The following is a 20,117-nucleotide window of genomic DNA, read 5'->3' as shown; positions in this document are numbered from 1 at the left end:
AAATGGGAAGGACCATTTCTGGTCGCTTCGATGGCAAGGCCTGAAGCCTGCAAGCTTCGCACGCTTGAAGGAGTCGAAGAGCCATACTCCTGGAACAAAGACATGCTCTAGCGTTACTATGTCTAGTCTCACGTTGTTTTCTTTTTTTGTAAAAAATTGTAATATTATTCAGTCGGTTTGAACAATATATTCAAGGGCCCGCACTCTTTTTCTCACAGGGGAAGCCTTCGTGCAATCGCGGTGATTGCCGAAGGTGTGAGGTTTTTAACGAGGCGGCAACCCCATGTAACCCCTTGTGAAATATAAACAAGGACCACATAAAAAGCAAGCCTATGAGAAGGCACCGAAGCATCTATCCCCCTTTGTCGCAGCGAAGGGGGGAGTCATCGGTGCGTTGTGCGTGATTAACACTTCTAGAAATGATCCCATGGCTCGCGGAGCTCAACAGCCCGTAGCACCCTTGGGCCTCAGTTCTTACTTTTTTCTAGTTGGAAAAGACTTTCCGCGCAGAGCGCCGAAGGCATTGAAAGTCCCTCCACGCCAAAGCGCCGAGGGCACGCAAAGTCCTATTGTGCGAAAGCCGAAGGCCCAGGGCATGCCTAAATGCGCTAAAGAGCCGAAGGCCCCCTAAAAAATAAAAGTCCCTCCACGCCAAAGCGCCGAGGACACGGAAAGTCCAATCGTGCGAAAGCCGAAGACCCAAGGCTTGCCTAAACGTGCTAAAGAGCCGAAGGCCCCCTAAAAATAAAAGTCCCTTAGCGCCAAAGCGCCGAGGGCACGAAAAGTCCTATCGCGCAAAAGCCGAAGGCTAGGGTCACCTAAGCGAGAAAAAGGGCCGAAGGTCCCCCTATCGAAAGCCCTTCGGAACATAGTTCCCAAGGCACATACAAGCGAATCAAAAAACATAGCGTGCCTCGCTCCTCCAAGAACACAAAGGGGGGTAGCGCTTCACGAACAAACATGATTGTGTCCTTGCAGTCGTGACTCACCCCAAAACAAGTAATGGTGGTGCTTCGCAAATTAATTTAAGGCTTCGCCAACTAAATGTCCCTCCAAGAGCGCAGAAGGCGGGGTGGCGCTTTGCAAGCAAAATAAAGTGCGCCCTCGAAGGGACAAACAAGCCGTGTCGGCTTTAAGGCGGCTTCGCAAAAGTCGAAGACCTCCATTTTTCCTTATAACAAAATCCGCCATCCAAGAACGCAAAAGGGGGGGTGGCGCTTCGCAGTTAAAACGTAATGCATCCTCGGAGGACCGAAATATTACATCAATAAGGGTGGCGCTTCATAAACAGAAGTTACACACAGGAGCTTCGACCAATATTACATAACGGTTTATCTTTACAATCACGACAATTACACAGGGCCATCGTCCATTCACTCTAAATTACAACAGATTCTCCCTCTTCAAATATAATGCGGTCCAATTTATCAATGACATTGCGGACCGCGACATCTGTTATCTCTTCGGCCAGACTCCGGAGATACACTTCGAATCTTGGCCCTGCAATAAATGACGGCTCCCATCAGTCGCCTTGAACGAAGGCACCTTCTTCTCTGTACATGAAGCAATAGTCCCCGTGGAATTCATCCACGGGCTCCGCCTTCGGCTCAAGCAGCCCAGCAGGTGGCGAGTACGGAACATCATTATTCAATATTCATTTGACTTCGCAATGGATAAAACGGTCACGAAGAATCTCGCGATGCTTCTCCGCATCGCGCATAAAATTGTCGAAAAAACGCTTCTACTGCTCGTTGCGCCGGTTATAAGCGCGCTCTTTGATCAACTAGAATTCAGTGAAGGTCAGCCAAGGCCTGTTCGCATTGAACTTGCGTCACATAGCGCCAGAAATAACAAAGTTTTCACGTCTCATCCGCAAGGGCAATATACCTTCGGCGATCCATGCAGGTTCCGACGCAGGGGCCTGCGCAGTCACCGAAGGCATCAATCAAAAGTTATAATTACATTTCACCAAAATTACATCTTCCAAACGGCTCACACCTCTCCAATGTCTTCGCCTAGGACAGTGCTAGTCTCTCCCTCGGTGTCTCCATCATTTCTGGGCGGGGACCTTCGCCTGAGATTCAACACTTCGGCAGCCCACTCCGTTGCCTTCTCTTGCAGCTAAACAAAACGGGTGTCAACTCAAAGTGGGAAAGGTCGAAGGCAACAACGAACAAATAGCGGACCTACCTGAGCCTTCATGCGTTCGCCTTCGTGCGCAACCAGCTCTCGCCCTCTTTCTTGGAAGAATGTCGCCATGAAATTCTTGGCAATGTTGCGAGGAAGAGCTGGCAGCATCTCCGGCTTCACCTCGTCGGTGGATGGCCACGGCACGCCGGGGTCGCGTAGAGTGCGAAGTTTTGCCTTGGAAACGGAGGCTTCGCCTCCCGCTGGGGCTTCGAGAAGAGAGCACATCGCGGCTATGAGCGAGCGCGCTGCGACTCCGGCATTCAGCTCACCGAAGAACTGGCTGCCGCAGTCGGTCATGGCCACGGGGCATCGCAGCCAGCGGAAGAGCTCGACGAGTTCAACAGAGTTTGCATCCTCACCAGCCAACGGCGGGGCTTCGATGCCGAAGCGCTCCAATAGGTTGTGCACTTCGCTCTGAAGGGGGGTGGCTTCGTTGACCACAGCCTGCCGGAAGGCTCTCACCAGCTCTTCGGCCTTTTTTGGCCCTCTACGGCGGTCTTGGCAACGTCTTCGGCAGCTGTGGCCTGGTCACGCGCCTCGTCAAGTTGCCTTATATCTGTCTCTGCCCTGATGCGCACGGAAGCAAGTGACACTTCGAGATGTTTCTTTTCCTTCTGCAAGGCGGAGACCATCTCTTCAAGCTCCGCCACCCACGAAGAGGCCACCGCCTCGGCCCCCAGCTGTCTTCGGGCGTAGCGAGCAGCCACGAAGGACTTCAAAGCAAGGTCCTCTGCGCACAGCAAGGCATTGGCCGCCCCGGTGTTCATCAATCTTTTTTCCATCAGCGGGAAGCAGAAGGACCCACCGGCCTCCACCAGAAACTCTTGTTCCCGGTCGCGGCTCTCGAATTGGAGGCTGCTGACGACCTGGCCCCCAATGAGCTTCGCTCCCAAAGCGCCAAGGGCCTCAGCCACCTCAACGGGATCAGCATTGCCGGACGCCGAAGAGGACTCCGAATCATCCCGGACAATGGTTTCGGCGGCATCACCTGCAGGGGGGCGCATCAGGGACCGTCTAGGGCAGCCGAGACTTGGATGGGAGAGGCATTGTACCCCTCCTCCTCGTCACTCTCCTCCACCATCGCACTGCACTCCAGCGCGAAAGCACGCCTCACGGCGATGGGAGCCACCTCAATCGGAGCGGGGGCGATTGGAGATTGACGAGCGGGCTCTTCGCGATGCTCCACCTCCACATCGTCTCCGGAGTTGCCCTTCGCCTGGAGCGGCTCTGAGGCGAAGATCGACTCCAAAAGCTTTGGACGCTTCGGCGCACTAGCGCCGCCGACTTTTCCTCGCCGTTTCCTCTTTTCAGCAGCCTTCTGCTGCTCCTTCTGCTGTTTCTTCTCTTCGGCCTCCGCCACCACCGCCTCGGCTTCGCGGCGGGGAGGATTGATTCCGAAAAAGCTAAAAACTCGGTTCCTCCTGGTGCCACCGAGCTTCTCCACCAACTGTTTGTAATCGACGTTGCCCACGGGGCCGACGAATTCGTCAGTGGCAGCCTCGATAGCCTTCAGATCAACGTCTGCAATCAAAGGTGAAGACAACGGATAAAAAAAACGCACCTTCGCGACGGAGGCCAAAACACTCCGTAAAGTCTGGCATCGGAATGCCCTCAATCCACTTCTCTTCGGGCGCCCAAGAGCTGACCGCCCACCCCTCCCCGATGGCGAAGCACTGGCACGCCGAGAACTCTTCGTTGAGATCCCGGGTGCTGAAGCTTTTCACCACCACCCGCAACAACGCCACGAAGGCATTAGCCTCCGCGGTGTCCGGCGGTGCCACCGCCGGGGTCTTCGGAAGAAGAGGGATCTTCGCGACCCAAAGGGGGCTAGAGTTCGCCTCCGGGTCCAGGCGGATCTTGTAGTAGAACCAGGAGTGGGTCCACTCTGCGGGCCACTTGTTCCGGTATGCTGGGACGGGGCTCGGGGCTATCTGCCTGAAGGCGAAGGTGTAATAGCCGTACTGGGGCTCCCCGTCGCCGTTGTTGCCGTCCTTCTTGGTCACAACGATCATCTTCGGCTGGTAGTGGATGCGGAAGACGCGCGCGAAAGCTTCGGCGGTGGGCTCGACCCTACCTGTCTTCACTAGCCACATGAAGAGGTTCAGCCAGACGAAGGACGTGGGCGTCATCTGGTGGAGGTAGACCGTGAACAATCGGAAGATGTCCACGATCACCGGGTCTAGCGAAAAGCGAAGGCTAGCAATGAAGAAGTCGCGGAACACCACCACTTCGTCCGGCTCGGGCCGCGCCGAAGCATGATCAGTAGACAGAGCCCGCACCTGGCTGCGGTCGACCAAGCCATGAAGGATCATCCCCTCGAGGACTTCTGGGGTCACGTGGCTGTAACTGAAGGCACGAGTGGGGGCGGCTTCTCGGTCGATCGAGACGCCATCTCCTCGAGCGAAGCCGTGGAGAAGACACAGCAAAGAGCAAAAGGCGAAGGGCAGTGGAAAGCAGAGAAAGCTGAAAGCGAAGTGCGAATGCAAGGAAAGCTCGTGTGTGCGACGACTTACCCATATATGGTAATTGCAGTCAATATTCAAAGAGTTTCAAATATATGGTAACTATTCACCAATATAGTGCGACGACTTACCCAGAATTCTCCCACCACCCATCTCGCCTTGTTGCCGAAGGACCTCCATTCCCGATCTTCTGCATCTGGGACGGCGATGTAGTGGTCCCACGTGTATGCCAGCTCTAGGATCCCGGCATGCATCACCAGCCCAGGGAAGAGCTCCCTGCATAGGGTTCCCAGGATGCCGTTGGGCTTCCTTTTTGTGGGCACCCGCCTGCACGCGCATCCAATACCTATAAAAGTGTATAACATAAAGTATTAGTGTCTTGTCATTTTGAACATATGAATTGAAAAATAAATGTCATTGTGCATAACATAAAGTATTACCTGTCGGTACCGGTCGAATCATCGGGCGTCTCGCAAGAGGTATCGGCCGCTGAGGCAGTTGCGACGGTCCTCGCAACCACACCGCCCTCGTATCTCCTGCAGCCTCCTCCTCCTGCTGCTGGTCCTCCTCCTCCTGTCTCGGCTCCTCCTGCTCCTGCTCCTCCTACTCCCGCTCCTTCTCATCCTCCCCTAGCCTCCACCACCTATCTTACCTCCTCTCGTTCTCCCTGGCCCTCGTCCGCAAAGCCTCCTGGACCCCTCTGAGGCATTGGACCCCCCTGCTGCACTGGACCCCTCAGGAGCCTCTTGCTCTCCACCACTACTCCTGTACAAGGCGCTCAGGAAACCAATCTTGCCCCCGCCTGGCATTTCGAATCAATAACCTGTAATGAATAATTGTAAACGAATCAGCAAAAATGTACAATATGTACTTAACAAATTATGCAAAATAAACAATAAATATATCTACAAATATGCAAAATTAGTTCATAGAATTAAACAATTCGGTTCATAGCAAATTAAGCAAAATAAAATAATATATATACATAGAATTAAATAATTCAGTTCATACATGTACTAGAAATAGTCATCATGATCAGGATTAGCTGGATCATAATCTTCATCATCACTATTAGACTCCTCGACGTAATCAGCATTATTCGAAGGAGTAATGTCATCTTCACTGTCTCTGCCCAAACGCAGCCGCTCGAGTAATTCTATGTCATGAGCATTTTCAACCTCGTCTCCAGCTTCCTCGTCAGCAATCCTTTCATTGTCCACTTCCATTCCCATCACGTCACTTAAGTCTATCTCGAAACTCCCTTCTAGTCCTTCTTCTTGAAAGAACTCTCTGCCATTGTTGTAGTCTTCATTGTTTGGGACAGGAAGTTTGTCGTGTGGCGATACCTTATACACAACATCCCAACCCTGAAGACGTTTGTCTGTTTGGCACGGATATGAGAGATAATAAACTTGTGTGGCCAGTTGAGCCACAATGTAGACATCGTCGCCTGGTAACTTTGAATCCTGACGAATTTCGACTAGGCTAACATTTGGGGTCCACCTGGTTAATGTAGGATCAAACCAATGGCATTTAACAATAACGGGAGTCAGTGGTACGGAACCTTGAAACTTGAGTTCGTATATTTCTTCAAGTCTTCCATAATACTCGACCCCATCTTGGCCTGGCGTAAAGACTCCAGTATTAGTGGTTTTTTCGATTGGGCCGACTTTGCTCGTATCCTGTTGTGTGAAAGCGATATCCATTCACGTCATAAACATTAAATGACTTAACGCTATAGCTAAATCCATCAGCCACTTGTCTCAACTCGGCACTCATGGACGAATCGGTTTGCCCCTGAAAGCGAAAGGGACAAAGTTCGTCATATTGTTCAAAACATTAAATGACTTGAACCTATAGCTACAGCAAAGATCCTGTGAATCGGAGTTTACCTTTTGTTGCAACCAATAAATGAAATCGGGCTGAGATTTCCGGCGCCATTTTTAAGAAGAGACTCCGACGCCAGAATTGACGAAGAAGATGTTAAATATGATCAAGGGGTTGGATGCTGCTTAGTGCAAACGCAAGAAGATGTTAAATGAGATGCTGAATCGTGGAACATCGGGAACACGTTAAATGAGAATTTACCCTATGTACGGCTCCACCTCAGAAAGGTTGGTCAACAAATAAAGCATGATACGGCGCCACTCTTCATGGTTCAGGGTCTTGTACCTCGCATCACTTGCACTTCCAAGTTGCCCTCGCAAAATGCTGAGACTCGATTCATTATCGCCAGCATTGTAACGAGGAGGTGGATTATGCACGCTGGGAAGCTTCTCACCATAGTATTTAGTCATGAAGTTTGACACCTCCTCCAAAATATATGCCTCAGCAATCGAAGCCTAATTTTGCATTTATTCTTACATTTCGTTCGAAGAACCTTCTGGCATCTTTCAACTGGATAGCACCAACAGAACTGCACATGCCCTCCCATTCTTGCCTCATAAGGCAGATGCAGAAGCAAATGCTGCATTGGATTGAAGAAGGCTAGTGGAAAGATCTTCTCCAACTTACAGAGCAACACGGGAGCCATTTTTTCCATGTCCGCAATAACAGCCCGAGATAACTCCTTAGCACAAATCTGACGAAAAAAATTGCTCAACTCTGCTAGCACGAGCCATACATTATCAGGTAAGTAGCCTCGAGCCATCACCAGAAGAAGCCGCTCAATCCATATATGGTAGTCATGACTCTTTAGCCCGTTGATTCGCATAGTAGTCAAGTTCACACCCCTCCTAAGATTCGCTGCATATCCATCGGGAAATTGTAACTTTTGGATCCACTCTAGTGCTTCTTTCTTCTGGGCCCTCGTGAGGACGAAGTCGGCCTGTGTCTTCTTCCATTTCCTCCCGGGTCAAGGAGCCCTCATTTCATATCTTGGTCTATCGCACAACATTGCCAGATCCACTCTTGCCTTTACGTTGTCCTTCGTCGTATCAGAAATGTCCATGACTGTTCCAAAAAGTGCCTCCCCCCAATTCTTTCCAGTATGCATCACATCAATGTTGTGTGGAAGCAGAATATCATCAATATAAGGGAGCCTCCACAGTCCAGACTTCTGAGTCCAAGTATGTTCCTCACCATACCCAACAAAACCACCGCCATCGTTGACTCGGAGAGCGTCTATCTGAGCATGAATCGTAGCACCCGACATGATCGGCGGTGCAATTTCTGTAACTTTTACACCTTTCTGAAGCTCTTAACGTCTTGTCTAAAAGGATGGTCAGCGGGGAGGAATTGTCGATGTTTGTCAAACGACGAATACTTACCCCCCTTCCTCAACCAGATGAACTGCAGAGCTGCCTTGCTTGTTGGACATGGGAACTTCCCGTGAGTACACCAGCCGCAGAATATGCCATACGCGGGTAAGTCATGCAGGGAGAATTGGTACCGAACATACATTCTAAAATTTGTCTTTGTTGCTCGGTCATAGGTCCACACCCCTTCGTCCCATGCCTTGACCAAATCATCAATCAGAGGCTCCATGTAAATACTCATTTTATTCCCCGGGTGCTCTAGAATAATCGACGACATGAATATGGACTGTCATTGAAATAGGACCCCTGGAGGGAGATTCAGAGGGATAACAAACACAGGCCAACATGAGTATGAGGCGGCCACCATCCCATAAGGATTGAACCCATCTGTTGCAAGCGCAATACGTACATTACGAGCTTCATTAGCCTTGTCACTATGAATCCTATCAAAATTCTTCCATGACTCACCATCGGATGGATGCACCATCTTGTCAGGGTTGTATCGAACACCTTTCTTGTGCCAGGTCATCTGTTGCACGGATTCCTCGGTCATGAATAGTCATTGGATCCTCGAAATGAAAGGAAGGTAGCGTAGGATTTTCACGGGAATCGTGAGCTGCTTCTTGGGCTGACCATCACCAGAGTCCACTTCGAGGAACCTAGAGGCTTTACATTTTGGACAGTAAGCATCTTTCTCATGCTCCTTCCTAAATAAGATACACCCATTTGGACAAGAATGTATCTGCTCATATGGCATCTTAAGTGCACCGAGAATTTTCTGTGCCTGATACATTGACTTTGGCAGAATGTGATTTTTTGGAAGCATGCTTCCAAACACAGTCAACAGACTATCGAAGGCGTCTCGGCTCAGGCTAAACTGAGACTTCAAGGCCATTAGCCGTCCGATGCCGTCCAGCTGAGAAACCTTTGTATGACCGTGAAGTGGTTTCTGTGCAGCCTCCAACATCTCGAAATACGCCTTTGCGGATGCCTCTGGCTCCTCCTCCTGCGGTCCTTCACCAAAATGTGCTTCATGATAGTCATGTAACATGTCTCCAACCCCACCATCAGCATCACAATCATCGATGCGTTGCCTCACGACCTCGTCCCTCATACGGTGGCCTTCACCATGAAAGATCCACCGGGTATAGTCCGGCGTAAATCCATACTTGCAAAGATGTTGGCCCATAGCCATCTTCGTTTTCCGTTTCTTATTTCCACATCTATTGCACGGACACCACAAGAAACTCGATCCTTCAGCCTGACTCCACGCGGCTTCCAAAAAATCATTGGTCTTTCGAATCCATTCATCGGTCATGGTAGCCTGACTTGGACGGCCCGTGTACATCCAATGACGGTCATCCATCCTCTAGACCGAAGTGGGAATAAAAGTCAAATGCAACTACGTGTTGTCCCTACATTCTAATAGGTGAAGGTAGGTCCTAATCCCACCCGAGGATGCGTACATACGGTCAGTTTTCATGGTCCACTACCATCCGAGACAAAATTTCGGCAGCACCTCCCCGTTGTTCTCCAGATACACGTCCCGAAAGGGAGATTGTGTATCCGGGGAACAACGGGGCGGTGATGCCGAGACTCTGTCTCGGATAGGAGTGGACCATGAAAACTAACCGTATTTACGCATCCTCGGGCTGTCCAAATAACGTGGAAAATTCGAAATAGATACAATTATAGATATGCAAAGATCCGCATATCTCAATTGTATTTCTTCCAAACGGGAGACGCCTAACTAGGTTGCGGTTCCATAATCTACGAACATTATCAATAACGGGGGCGGTTGCATTGCTTACCGAGGGTCGGCGGTGTAGTCGTGGCCGGCGTGGAGTGGACTCGCGGTTCCGACTTCTAGCCGAACACGTCACGGGCGGCACCGGGGATGGGCACCGGGGCGCTCCCGGGACGGGGTCGGGCGCTGGGGGGCGGCGCGGCGCTTCAGGGGCGGGAACGCTCGTCGGGGACGGGCAACGGGGCGCTCCGGGGGCGGGGTCGCGTGTCGGGGGCGAGGCGCGGCGCTTCGGGGGCGGGGAGGGGCGCGCGGGGGCCGGACCGAGCTCCTCCTCCTCCGGCGGCGTCGAGGCGGCGGCGCTCGGGGGTGGTTCGCGCCGGGAACGGGCATCGGGGCGCTCGGGGGCGGCTCGCGCCGGGGGCGGGCACCGGGGCGCCGGGGGCCGGGCCGAGCTCCTCCTCCTCCGGCTTGGCGGCGGCGGCGCTCTGGGGGGCGCGGCGCGCCGGGGGCCGGGCGGGGCGCCGGGGCCGGGCCGAGGACCTCCTCCTCCGGCTTGGCGGCGGCGTGGAGGCGGCGGTGCTCCGGGGGCGGGGCGCCGGGGCGGGGCGGGGCGGAGTGGAGGCGGCGGCCGGCGGCGGACGTGCGCGCGCGGCTGCGGGTGTGTGCGTGAGTGAGGTGTGTGTGTGGCCGGCACGGCTAAGTGCTGGGGCCGGGGGGGCAGAGACTTTGCCGAGTGCCAGATCAGGGCACTCGGCAAAGACGCGACCGCTTTGCCGAGTGCCAACCTGGAAGCACTCGGCAAAGCTAGGATTTCATTTCAAAATTCTTCAATTCAAAATTTATTTAAACATATTTCTTTGAATATAATTCAACATTTCATTACTAAACTTATATTTCAGACAAATATATCATGCTTCAATGAAAAAAATTATATTATTTTAATCACTTTTGGCTATATTTCAATTTGTATGAACTAATTCTCTACATTTGACCAAAAAAATTAAAAAATACGAAAACATTTCAAAAAATAACCTAAATTTAACATATACCAATTTATGAGGTCTATTGCGTATATAAAAAATTTAACATACTTTAGCCAAAAAAATTCCATTATTTCATGCAGTAGAAGTTCAAATTCAATTTACATAGTACTAAAAAAACTTTAATATTATCAAATGGCCTCAAAAAATAATGAATATTTACCATAAACCTATCCATCATGACCATTGCCTACACAAAAATTTTTGAAGTCATAACTCAATTTGATGGTCCATTGGACTCAAAAACTTAACTGACTCATTCAAATGTCTCTAGAACTTTTTCGGGATTCCTCATCCTGTAACCAACGTATGTGATAACTTTTTTGAAATCTTCTAAAACTTTTTCCACAGCCTCGACTTATGATATCATGTTTTCACTACAAATTTCATAATTTTCTGACTTTATTTGTGTTTTATAGAATTTAAAATCTATTCGGCCACAAATTTGTTGCTATGTTTTCTGAATAAGATGTTTGATTTTTTTTCTTTAAATTCTTGTACAAACCCTCAAATTTGACTCAATAACATGAATATAATTTTTCCATTAATTATCCGCACCTTTGACAACATTTTGTAGCCGATCGTGTCGCCAAACCTCTCCCGGCGGTTCTCCAAGAGGGCGAGCCCGTTGCAGGAGTCCCTGAAGAGGAGGACCCAGGTCCCGGGCAGCTCCCTGAGGAAGGAGAAGGGGTCGACGACGTCCAGCGGCGCCGCGGATCCCCCGTGAGGTCGACGAAGCTGAAGCCGAAGGACTTCACGGCCTCACCGCCCGCGCCCCCCGAGATCTCGGGCCTCATGCAGAAGAGCCCCTGCATGGCTTCTGCGAAGCAGATGGTGAATAATGTGAGGGAATGCGCGAGCGCGAGAGAGGAAACTGCGGCGCCGGGGAGGCGGAGGGAGCTTACCGGCAGCCGGATCGATGGCAGCGGCGGCGGCGGCGGAGGCCGGATTGACGGCTTCGAGGAAGCGAAGTGGAGGGGAGTGGAGTGAGGAATTTGGGAATTTCGAGAACAGTGGAACCCGCTTCGAGGAAGCGAAGTGGAGGGGAGTGGAGTGAGGAATTTGGGAATTTCGAGAACAGTGGAACCCTAGGAACTGGCTTGCACTTGCACGGCAGCACTAGCACCTCCCTGGGGGTTATAAATGCGGAGCGACCGACACGGAGCGAGCGAGCAGTGGAGCGAAGAATCGAATGGGCCGCGAGAAGGCTACCAAGTGCATGGCTGGCCCAATTCGGCGCAATGCTTCCTGAATTCCTTTGCTCGAGAAAGAAATTTTGTTAGAAACTTTCTGTTGATTTGCGCCACTAATGGCAGCTCTTCAGAATGCTTGGTGTGCAAGACAGTCCACCTCGCAAGTCATCAAGAGAAGGCTTTTATGGCAAGAACAGAAAGCAAAGAAAGTAACGAGAAGCTTCGCAGGAGAGAGGAGCCTTGCGGGAGACGACGAGCCTTCGGTTTCCTTACGAGAGAAGCTTCAGAGGAAAGAACAAGGCTAGGGAGAGAAGCTTCACAGAAGAGGACGCGTTTAGGCTTGTTTTGTTTTTTTCTTTTTCTTTTTTTGAACAAACGCGTCTAGTTTTTTTTGTTCTTTTGAAGTTTAGATTAGCTGAAGGGGCAAGTGGGACATGACCTTTCAATCTTTCATGGGGTTGTTTTCTTCTTCCTCCTCTTTCTGATGCACCTAGCTCATCATGAGGCTTGTAGATTTCGAGCACTAAATAATATTGATCAGATTAGGATGGTTCAGTTGATGGATTAGCTAGCTGCTGCATCTGTTTGCAAGGCATGGAAGGCAAAACGTAAAACCATGTTTTTTTTGAACGAACAACACTCGACGAGTGTGTTTCTATTGATATAGCAGAAAAAAATACAAGGATATAGCCCTGGGAGGCCATAACCAGGAAAAAAAGAAAAAGAACACTTGACAACAATACTAGCGGGTTGGATTGGGACATCAACACGCGCCGAAATACAACTCCACAGGCTGGTCGGATTGGGACGTCGACGCAAGCCACGCAAACGTCACCAAGAGACAACACTGTCCAGTCGGATTGGGACGTCGACACGAACGAGACCACTCTACTAAGGCCGCGGCTGACAACCTTCTCCATCTCATGTAGCCACCGTCAGGTACGGCCCCGCGCCGACTGGGAAACAAGATAACAGACCGCACCGCACCGAAGAAGGCCACCACCATGTGGGACCCACCGCCATAGTGCCGCTGCAACATCACACACCATCCGACAGGGTGAAATCACCGGATCCGGACCAAACACAGGCTGTCTCGCAATCGCCACCACAACACACAACGCGCGGGGGCCTCGCAACATCCGCCGTTGGACTCCACCTCACTCGTCCCCTCGCCTCACGCGGGGGCCTCGCCACGCCCGCCTTAGTACTTCGAGTCGCAAAACCGTCTCCAAAGTCGCTGCCAGGATGAAGAACAGCGTTACCCCGTTTCCAAGAACCCTGTCAGAAACAGACTAGCCGCGCCCGCCGGACGACAGCATCACGTTGCACCACCCGCGCAACCAGCCACCGCCATCATGCTAGCAACCCAAGTTGTCGTCCGCGTCACCTTTCGACGATGTACCATACCGGAGTCGCCGAGCGATGCAGAGCAACCCGTCACAGTCCGTTGCGGACCTAGTCTTCCCACGATGTCGTTGCTGCGAGCGCCGTCCTTCGACGCTATCCCACACCGTACTGGCGATTGCCAAACAACGCCAGCCGCCGCGGTCCGCTGGAAGCAGCCAGAAAACCGACACCCGAGTGAAGACCCTTGGCTGCCGACATAATATTGGCCGCCGCCACGAGGGCTCAGCAACCCCCTTCGAGCCAACCACCTGCACCAGCCGCCTTGCCGCACCACCGGCAGGGCCACCCCTGACCACGACGACACTGGCAAAGCCACAGGCTGAGATGGGTCTCTGAAAACGACGCCTCCAAGGAGGTGACGACACCGAAGGCGCCGCCGTCGCTCGTCCAAAAGTGGACAAGGCTTTCACCTAGAGGACCCGCGCAACACGGATGGTGCTCCTTGATGACGCCCCCTACAGGGAGAACGACGCCCTCAGACGTCGTCGCCATCGCCGCCAGCAAGAATGCTAGCAAGACTTTCGCCCGGAGAATCCCATCCTCCGCACGCACTCAGCCCTGGAATCTGGAGCCGCAGCAGTGGAGGCCCTCCCGGGCGCTGCGCCGCTGCAGTGCCACTTCCAGCCGCAGCCAACTCCCGAACGCAGCCACCAACCAGCCGCACCTCCCCCGCGCGGCCATGCCGCCACCGCCACACGTCGCACGCGGCCACCGCCTCACCATCACACGCGTCGCGGGGCAGCACCTCGGGACGTCGCAGCCACTGCAGCTGCCGCGGCATGAGGGGACAGCAACTTGCCACCGGTGGCCCCGCCGCCGCCACCGCCACGCAGCTGTCGAGCCAGCAGCACACCCCCACGCGCGACCACACTGTCGAAGCTGCAGTCGCCCCGCCGTCTCACGACCGCAGGAGGGCCGGATCCGGTCTCCCGGACACTAGATGTACCGCCACGAGCCGCCGCCGCCGTGCGCCATCGCCACCTCCGCCGCAGGCCGACGCCCCGCCGCCACGCGCGCGCTGTGGCCCCGCGGCCACCGGATCCGGCGGACGCCGTGCCGGATCCATGGCCTCCCAGCATCGCAGCCACCTGGGCGCCACATGCGCCGGCGAGGACCCCTGAAAGGGCCTGGCGTTGCCCGCGGCCGCAGCCGCGCGCCACCGTCCGCGGCCGCCGCCCACGACCCCGCCAAACGCCTCCACTTCGCGGGCCGCCAGTACCACGCGCCATCGTCCCGGGTGCCGGCAACCGGCGCTAGCACTCGCCCGCGCGTCCTCCCATATCCGCGCAAACCGCGCCCTCTCGCGACGAAAGAGCCCCCCCCCACCCCCGCCGCCGCCGCCGTCCTAGCAGGGACGCGGGCTTCCGAAGCCCTGCTTAGGCGGCGGCGAGGCGCGGGCGAAGGTGGGGAGGGGCGGCGGCGGTGGTGGCTTGGTGTCGTCCGTGTCGCCCCCGGGAGGAGAGCGACGCGGGCGTCTCTGAAACTATACCTGCTAAAAAAACCATGTTATATATCCTGATGAATGAGTAGACCGTGACAAGTTACATTTTAACTGTTGGTATTCAACGTTGAGAGTATAATCACCATGTGCAGATTTTGTAAATGAAGTAATATAATATAATACCTGCATAATTCACAGCTAAACCATGAGTTTCAGCTGGTGTTCTTCAGGTAATTTTGCATGTCAGATACTTTAGTTTTTTTCAGCCAACAGTTGCAGCAGGTTGCACCACCTGAGCTTCTTTTCAATGGTTTCAAGACCTTTGCACTAGAAAAGCAATGGAAGAAAACCCGAGTGAATCTTGTCTGTGCAATCATACTCGTGTCAACAATAGTCATACTCGGTTAGATAAACCACCCTTAAAACCGCACTAGCCTATCGCGGTTTCGTACATCATCTTGGACTTAGGTGATTGTTTGAGCAGTGCCGTCCATTTCAGTAGCTAGCTGTTTCAGAAAATCATGGTCAAAAATGACAATTACGTGAGAATTATACAGCAAAGGGCACCGGGCCCGACGAGAGGCCGTCGCCAAGGTCGCAGGTGCAGTGGAATCGGACGCAGCACAGGTGCAGCATAGCTTCTCAAACACACCGGACACGGAGCCTCCAGTTAAGCCCAGGTGAGCAGGGGCGGATCCAGCGGTGGGTCTGGAGGGGCGAGCCCCTCCTACCGCCGCTGGATTCATGGAGCCCCTTCTAAGCTCCTCCTACAATTTTTGGACATAAATATACTGTGAGTAGAGGTTAAAACTGTCTAGAGATAGAAGAAAGCCCCTCCTAATAATTATCCTGGATCCGCCACTGCAGGTGAGGCGCCGCGTCCTTCGGAAGCGCATCGCGGAGAACTGGGGGTTCGGGTCCCAAGGTCGCCAAGCCACCGACAGATTTTAGCCGATCTTTCAAATTTCAAATATCAGTTGAAAATTTTCAAAAAATTGACATCCAACCGCCAATGTTTTCAAGACCGGGCCGGTGGAAAGGCCACAGCATTTTGGTTGGACTGTGGAATTGGAAGCCCACCCCAAGACCAACCCACACGGAGCACATCCGATCCATGCAGCCCAATCTCGTACAGGCCAGAAACACAACGCCACGTCATGCGAACTGCACGAGAATTCAGCCCCTACGCATAATGAGCTGTGGCACGCACCTATATTGAAAACAACCTTAACGACGGGAGGGATGAATTATACTTGCTATTCGCATAATAAAACAAATAACATTGCACTATAACTTCAAAAGAAAAATATCACTATAATTATGGCCCATTTAGAGAAGTCTTCATCTAGTTTGTTATTCACTTTTACGGAATCTGGAATGAAGCATTTTATAGTATAGAAAACTATGAAAGCGATCATATATATGTTAATCATCAAGCTATCATGCACATACCCTATGCCTTGAAGCTACAAGATCTTTGCATCCTCAATTTAAAATTGCCAGACAAAGATTGAACTTTTACTCCAAAACTGCACAAGCGCAATCCATTCCTCCAATTGTGGTAACAATGCACATACTGCCGAATTAAACCAGCCACGCTTTCTTAAATTTGGGTCCTCATCTTCTTGCCCAATCTTTGTCTTCTTATCCACTACCACTATGCAAGAAAAGCTGCCCACGCTGGTAGAGCCCCAGCGACGGGCCGACGAAGCGGAACAGGATCCAGGCGCCTGACCATAATGAAGATGGAGGCGTAGGCAAACTTGTTGAGCTAGAAGAGCAGCACCTTATCCTCGACGCACAGCTCCACGGCCTTCTCGGCCAGGCTCATCTCCTCCCACCCGTTCCGCTCCCGCTACTTCTTCCTCCTACTTCGGTGTCATCTCCTCCGGCGGAGCATCAAGCTGGAACCGACGAGGCCTGGTTCCTCTCGCCTTGAGGCAGTTCTTGATACCAGTGGGCTTGTTGCTGGAGGGGCCAACGGCCGGTGGAGAAAGCTGGATGACATCTGTGGCAGGCTTCGATGCGGCGCCAGAGCTACAGTCGGATATGGCGGGGGAGATGCAGCCGAGGTGGCTGCGAGGGTGGAGGAGAAGGGGCCTGGATGAGCTAGTGGAGGAGGAGCGGGAGAGGGGATGCGCGCTGCGAGAGCTGGATGGAGAGATCCGGGAACTGGGCGTGGTGGTGGAGGCCGCACGGAGGAGGGAAGACCCACGGCGGCGACGGAGAGGCCCGAGGCCATGTGGAGCAGACGAAACGGCGACCGTGAGTGGGTACGGGAGGGTATATGGGTCACGCGGTGAGAAAAAAAATAGATTTTGGCAGAAACATCTCCTAACATTCGGTTTCTATGGATCTCCACCCCTCCCACCCTCTTCAGCCCTGACACGCGAGTCCAGTGTGAGGGGTACGACGGACCCAGTTTGAGTAAAAAAGATTTTCAATTGTTTTCGATCTTTATAGTATATATAGATAGAATAGATAGATTGGAAGACACACAAAAAAAAAAAGAAAAGGTGCGGTGCATAATGCGGCCAATCTAGTCCAACGATGAAAACAGGATGGCGAACTTAGCAAAGGAAAAGATCTTGCCCAACTTTTTTTTTCCGCGACCATGGCCGAGCACATTTTTTATTAAGAGGAAGATCTTGCCCAACTCTGAACTAACATTCTGAATGTTGGGGCACAATTGTTCTAACGCTACATACTGAAATGGTGTTCTTCTAGGATACTAAGTTGCATGATGCATAACATTGGCCAGCGGCCATAAACCACACTTGAAGCCAGAACTAAAGCGGAGTATCAAGGGCGGAGCCAGTAGACAAAAGCATCGAGGTCAGCTCCATATCGTTGTCAACTCCATGCATGAACAGTGCTGGACAGTGATTCTTCACTAATTTTGCCCAAAATCAGCTGACATCTGACATCAGTGAATAGGCCCTGGCAGAGTTCCATACTTAATATGACTGTCTAGTTAAGCTAGGGTTAACACTCCCATGTCAAGGCTACAGCCATACTACCCTTAAGACTGCCCTAGCCTGCCGGCGTATACATCACCTTTGCCCCATTGCGATATAAGTAAATCTTCATGCAAGTCTCTGGCCCAGTGAGGCTGAGTAGCTCCTTACAAAGCTCCTCATTGACACAGGCTGAAGGATCGAAATTTATAGCAATTGTTCTGAGCACTGGCGTCCATCCCAATAGTCGTTTCACAAATGCGAAATCACAATCTGCACTGCTCAATCCACAAATTCTCAGTTCTTCGAGAGAATTAAAGCGCAGCTCCTTAGTTTCCCAGTCATGCGGCTGATGACAAACACAACCCGGTGAACAATCAGCTACTTCCTGAGATGAGGAACATTAATATAAGATCAGCTAATTGCTCAATAAAGTTTCCAATGGATAATGACAACAGGAACAACATTAGAAAGCAGAAATGATTTAAACAGATGATATCTGAACAACATATGGCAAATTTGGAGATGAACAGGATATCCTTTGGTGTTCGCCAATTGCAGAAAGGAGTTCGTGCAGAGAATTTCAGGAAACAAATTTCCACATAATTTGCCAATTACAAAATAGTGTATAATCGAAGAATTTTGCTTCTTAGTGATTCAACAGATCTTTTAGCATGGCACCATGAGAGCACCATCATCTTAAGTATTGACTCTATGTAAAACACACAATTAGTTATTAGTTAAACGCCTGATGCCAGTGAGCAAAATCTGCACACGCACTTAATTAGGAGCCAAAGTAGAGCTGCAACTTTTTATTGTACTTTCTGAATGCATACAATTTCTTCTAGAAATAAACCATGAAGATATACAATTATAAAATCTAATCCTTGAACTTTCCATTAGTCAAGCATTAGTGCACCAAAGCATTTGGTAGCTGATAAAGTGAAGCGTACCTTAATGCCTTCATGTATATCCAGATTCAACCTTCTTATACTGGTAGAAATCTTAAGCATATGGAATACACAAGTGCCAACAACATGTCCACGTGTTACTAAGCGCAGGTTTAAGTTCTCAATGTCTGGGAGTAAGGCTGTGGCCTCCATGAAGTACTAGTAGTTAACCATGTTCTGCAAATTCATAAAAGGTTACGGGAAATTTTCATAAGCAGCAAATAATATAGCAACTTTCTAGAATAAGTAATTTTCTCACAAGGAATGAGAATTACAAAATGCTGCAAAAGTACTTCAGGTTCGTCCTATAGAGTAATGACTAATGACAGAGAAGATTTCTCTGGTACAAAAGTCACAATTACTTGAGAACTACACACTCACCCTCAATGGCGGAACTGGAGAGAAAGACTAAGGGGGGCCGGATAAATAATATGGAATAGTCAATTTCATCCTTAAATTTTCAGCCGAAGCTTAACTTCATTCATGAACTTTCAAAATGACCATTTTAATCCTCAAATTTCTCCATTCGGCTCAATTTAATCCTTCTTCCTACATAATATGCCATGTTGGCACGCCTTGTGACATCTAGTCAGCTATGGTTCATAAAAAAAATATTTCTATAAATTTGATCTTCATAAAAGTTTCATCCTGACTAAACCAAAATAATGAACAGTTTTTAAGGAAGGGAGTTGATCCGAATATATTTATTATACACATACAAAAGTTCCATTTGTGAGAAAAATTCATGCAGACACAAGTTAAAGTTTTGTTGTGTTATCTTTAAATATGTGTGAACCAGTGTATATTGCTGCTAAAAAATAGGAACACTTGGATGCTGACATAGCATGCTAACGTGGCAACACATATAGATCGAAGGACTAAATTAAGCTGCATGAAAAAAGGTTGAGGACTGAAACGGTCATTTTGAAAGTTTAGGGATGAAGATGACCCTTGACTAAAAGTTTGGGGATGAAATAGGCTATTCTAGCAAAAAAAAGTCTTTCTTTTAGTTTTGCATTGATTTCTATAGGAATTTTATCTAATTTAATCAACAAATTATACTATATGCAACTGTTTCCTTTTTGCTGAGGGGGCCATGGCCCCTGCCAGCCGCCCCCCCCCCCCCCCCCCCCCCAGTTCCGCCACTGCTCACCCTATTTGGGCCTCAGCTCTGAGTTGAATATGCCCCCACAGAACATACTATACCTCCACTCTTGAATTCATGTCCTTGACCAAATATTACAACTATACCAGTGCATGCGCATCTATGTGGATAACTAACAAAAAGCGGTTCCATTAATGCAATCATTCAATAAGGTACCAAGATGCATTAGATTTTATAAATAAGTTAGAGTCCTTCGCTTTCTACTAATGTCCATGCAACTGATTTACTCATCAGCTACACTAGTGGCTCACCACTTGGCAGTTATTGGCCCTACGGTATGTGCTGTACCTGCCAACTGAATCTATACA

General features: G+C 50.7%; 1 long non-coding RNA gene across 1 annotated transcript; it reads right to left on the bottom strand.

Moving 5' to 3' along the window:
- Positions 1-17,385: 17,385 nt before the first annotated feature.
- On the bottom strand, positions 17,386-19,733 carry LOC120659592. The gene is made up of 2 exons (XR_005669107.1): positions 18,648-19,733; positions 17,386-18,082 (listed from the first exon to the last, which is right to left on the bottom strand). It is a non-coding gene; the product is annotated as an uncharacterized LOC120659592 (long non-coding RNA).
- Positions 19,734-20,117: the final 384 nt, after the last annotated feature.

This window comes from Panicum virgatum, chromosome 2N, assembly GCF_016808335.1.
Source record: "Panicum virgatum strain AP13 chromosome 2N, P.virgatum_v5, whole genome shotgun sequence".
NCBI lineage: Eukaryota > Viridiplantae > Streptophyta > Magnoliopsida > Poales > Poaceae > Panicum > Panicum virgatum.
This window is presented reverse-complemented; position numbering and strand designations above follow the sequence as displayed.